General features: G+C 38.6%; 1 non-coding gene across 1 annotated transcript; it reads right to left on the bottom strand.

Annotated features, from left to right (window-relative positions):
- Window positions 1–1,926: 1,926 nt before the first annotated feature.
- LOC132254595 (small nucleolar RNA R71) lies at window positions 1,927–2,033 on the bottom strand. Its single transcript, XR_009466857.1, has one exon. It is a non-coding gene; the product is annotated as a small nucleolar RNA R71 (small nucleolar RNA).
- Between the last annotated feature and the right edge of the window lie 1,590 nt (window positions 2,034–3,623).

The following is a 3,623-nucleotide window of genomic DNA, read 5'->3' as shown; positions in this document are numbered from 1 at the left end:
ACCTTAAGATATTTGGTGTAAATTATCAATTCTCTCCTTGTAATCAGTTGAAGATCTTTTAAGATATTTAGGATATCTAATTAAGAGGTTGAAAATATCTCTCTTTATATATCCTAAGATATCTCCTTGTAATATCTATCCTCGGATTCAGTCCCATATCTCTCATTTTTACTGATATCTCTCGTCTCTCTTAATAGAGGAAGACATTGGAGTGGGGATCACTTGTACATGTTTTTAGTAAGAAATATATAGAGCGTTGCTCTACTTTACCTACTCGTTTTGATTGTATTTTTCATTCTAGCCAAACAAACCCTGAAGATGTTTTCTTAGAGGATGAGTGGCTAGACTTTTTGTCTCTTGGACGGAAGAGAGCTAGGTAAGGGACCCAACTACAAAAGTGGGAGTTTTCCTTGTTTCAATTTTTAATGAAGAGGAAGTTGTGACCCGTTAATGGTTTTTATATGTTTAGTTAACTTAAAACGCCTTAAAATCACCTGGGCCAACACTTGGTAAGGTAAGTGGACTCCATCCATTGAGTTACACTAGTTTATCTCTTGCGAGCCTCTGGTAGGTGGTTTAAAGGTAGGATTTTCTAGAATAGCCAACACTTGGTAAGCTTTTGGACTCTAAGGAGACATCCATTAGTTATCTCTTGCGAGCTTGTGAAGGGTAATCCAAAGTTAAGGATCATCTTGAATGGCAAATACTAGGTGAGAGGTACGAGCCATTGCAAGATGCATCAATGAGAGGGAATTAGCGTTGAAACCATAAATGGGAAGAAACTGTAACACACCGATTGGGAGGATAACTATAAGTTAAATCTCCAATGCGAGGAAAGATCCGAAACCTCCACTCTTGTATAAGGGGCCTGAATCTAGTGACCTGAAAATCCAAGAGACTATTTTCTTTGTAATTAAAAATCAGTTACTATTTTTTTGGTTAGTTTAAAACTAACCTTTTTCAAATCAAAGATTATATTTTATTATAGCTAACTTAGAAAAGAAAAAGCACCAATCCAATTCTTTAAACTAATATTAGGTGTGAAATGAAAACCCATCCTAGTGAACGATCTTAGAGCCACTATGCTATGCTAGCTGAGGCTATCCTAGTACATGGTGTAATAGGTTATAAATTTTGTTGATTACTCCCATTTGAGGACTGAATTAGAAGACACCAACTGGGCACGAATCAAATGGTTTGCTGGGGATGGTGCCACTTCACAGTGATATGATCTTTTTAGAATACTTGTGATCTTCATCACAAGTTTGGTGAATTTCTTTTCCTCTACCAACTTTTTATTTTATTTTATTTTATTTTAGTTTATCTTTTTAATTAGTTTTTGTTTAACTGTAATATTCTTTCTTTCTAGAATTGTTTTTCTTGTGTTTTCTTTGTTTTTATTTTTGTTTCAGATATTGCTAGTTGTGTATGCCATATTGGATACGAGATAGTGAGGGAAGACTTATGAAAATAAAAAATCCTCACGAAACAGAGTTGGAATTGGAAGTGGAAGTCATGGAAGATATACCTGAAGATCAGCATAGTCAACATGCTCTAGTTGAAAATCTCAACGCATACCGATCCATGAGGGACCGCATGCATCCGCCTCGTATGAGTGCACCGTCATGTATAGTGCCACCTACAGAGAAGCTAGTGATCTAACCACATATTATGCCACTTCTACCTATTTTTCATGGGATGGACCGTGAGAATCCTTACCAGCATATCAAGGAATTTGAAGAAGTTTGTAACACTTTCCGAGAAGGAGGAGCTTCAATTGACTTGATGACGCTGAAACTATTTCCTTTCACTTTAAAGAACAAGGCCAAAGTCTGGCTTAATTCTTTAAGGCCAAGGAGTATCTGATCTTCGACTGATTTGCAAGCTGAATTTCTCAAGAAATTTTTCCCGACTCATAGGACCAACAACTTGAAAAGGCAAATCTCAAACTTCTCAGATAAGGAGAATAAGAAATTCTATGAATGTTGGGAAAGATACATGGAAGCTATCAACGCTTGTCCTCACCATGGCTTTGATATATGGCTATTGGTGAGCTATTTTTATGATGGTATGTCTTTCTCAATGAAGCAACTCTTAGAAACAATGTGCGGAGGAGACTTCATGAGTAGAATTCGGAGGTAGCCATGGATTTCTTTAGTTATGTAGCTAAAGTTTCAAGAGGATGGGATGAGCCCAATGCCAGAGAAGTGGGAAGAATGAATTCTCAACCTAATGCTTCTAATGCTAAGGTTGGGATGTATACTTTGAATGAAGGAACTGATACGAAAGAAAACTTTGCAGCTATGGCAAGAAGAAGAATGGAGGAACTTGAAGTGCAGGCCATTTCAGACACACCAATGAAAGCTAAGCCGTGTTCAATTTATCAATCTTTTGAGCACTTGGTGGAAGAGTGTCCTACGATGCCAGCTATGAGAGAAATGTTTGGGGATCAAGCAAATTTTATTGGACAATTCAAGCCCAATAATAATGCTCCGTATAGCAACACCTACAATTCAAATTGGAGGAACCATCAGAATTTCTTTTGGAAGCCAAGGGCACCTCAGTACACGCAACCTAGCTAAGCACCCCCGCAAGCTTCAAATCTTGAACAAGCCATTCTGAATCTTAACAAGGTCGTGGGAGACTTTGTAGCGGACCAGAAATCCGTCAATGATCAATTCATGCAAGAAATGGCCAATCGAGACAGAATGATGGATGGGAAGCAGAATGATCTATCTCAGAAGATAGATAATCTCCAGTACCAGATCTCAAGGCTTACTAATCTCAACACAGTGCAAGAGAAAGGAAAATTTCCTTCTCACCATCAGAATCCAAAGGCTATCCATGAAGTGGAGGCTCAGGAGGGATAATCTTCTTAGACGAGGGAAGTTAAAGTAGTGATCACTCTAAGGAGTGGTAAAGAGGTTGATCTGCCTACACCCAAGCCAGAGCAAGAGCCAGAGCAAGAACCAGAGACTGAAGCAGAGAAAGAGAAGAGGGAGGAAAACAAAGGAAAGAAAAAAGGAAGCAATACAAAAAAGGAGGACGTTGAAGCTAAGGTGAATGAAAAATCGGAGAGGACCATCAACCAAGAAGAAGTGATAAAGAAGCACATGCCTCCACCTTTCCTACAAGCTTTGCATGGCAAGAGGGGAATCAACAACGCATCAGGAATTCTTAAAGTGTTGAGGCAAGTGAAAGTTAATATATCCCTTTGCTAGACATGATCAAACAAATTCCGACTTATACAAAATTCCTAAAGGACTTATGCACTATCAAAAGAGGGTTGAATGTGAGTAAGAAAGCCTTCTTAACTAAGCAAGTAAGTTCCATTATACAGTGCAAGTCCCTAGTGAAATACAAAGATCCGGGCTGTCCTACCATATCAGTGATGATTGGAGAGACGTGTGTGGAGAAAGCTTTGTTGGACTTGGAAGCAAGTGTGAATTTGCTACCCTACTCTGTCTATAAGCAATTGGGACTGGGAGAGTTGAAGCCAACATCAATCACTCTATCTCTAGCAGATAGATCTGTGAAAATTCCAAGAGGAATGATTGAAGATTCCTAGTTCAAGTTGACAAGGCCTATTACCCAGTGGATTTTGTTGTTCTTGATACGGATCC

This window comes from Vitis vinifera, chromosome 10, assembly GCF_030704535.1.
Source record: "Vitis vinifera cultivar Pinot Noir 40024 chromosome 10, ASM3070453v1".
NCBI classification, from domain to species: Eukaryota; Viridiplantae; Streptophyta; class Magnoliopsida; order Vitales; family Vitaceae; genus Vitis; species Vitis vinifera.
This window is presented reverse-complemented; position numbering and strand designations above follow the sequence as displayed.